Genomic DNA, 672 nt, shown 5'->3' with positions numbered 1-672 from the left:
CTCACACCTCTCACACACCTCTCACACACCTCTCACAGACACCTCTCACAGACACCTCTCACAGACACCTCTCACAGACACCTCTCACACCTCTCACAGACACCTCTCACACCTCTCACACACTTCCTTTCGTCACAGCAGATGCATTCATGTTTCTATGATTTTCGGTGGTTTCTATGATTTTAGATTTTTTTCTGTGTGCTGCTCGAGGGGCGGGAACCTTTAAAGATGTTGTTGTACTAACAGTCTAAATGCACTGACCCCGCCCCCCTCGCCCGCCCTTCAGGCGCCCAGCGTCCTGGCGAGCTCCGGCAGCTCTGAGGAGGACCTCCTCGCCAACTGGCAGCGCATGTTTGTGGAGAAGATGGCGCCGACGTGCGACGGCTCCATGGTTCACCGCACGGCGTTCAGCAGCCAGACGGCTCAGGAGCTGCAGAGACGGAGGCCCACGCCAGGAGGTGGGACCTCCTCTTCCTCTGACCGCCACAGAGCGGCGTACTCGGACGGCGAGGAGGGCTCGTCGGCGCGGAGCTGGACGCCGAGCCGCGGCTCCAGCCTCGACACCGACACCGACACTGAGCCTCGGCCCGGCAGGAAGGGGCGCTACGGCGGCGATGGCTCCACAGAGGAGGGCGAGAGGCTGCTGATGAACCTGGAGGACGATGGCGGCAG

This window comes from Plectropomus leopardus, unplaced genomic scaffold, assembly GCF_008729295.1.
Source record: "Plectropomus leopardus isolate mb unplaced genomic scaffold, YSFRI_Pleo_2.0 unplaced_scaffold3899, whole genome shotgun sequence".
Lineage (NCBI taxonomy): Eukaryota > Metazoa > Chordata > Actinopteri > Perciformes > Serranidae > Plectropomus > Plectropomus leopardus.
This window is presented reverse-complemented; position numbering follows the sequence as displayed.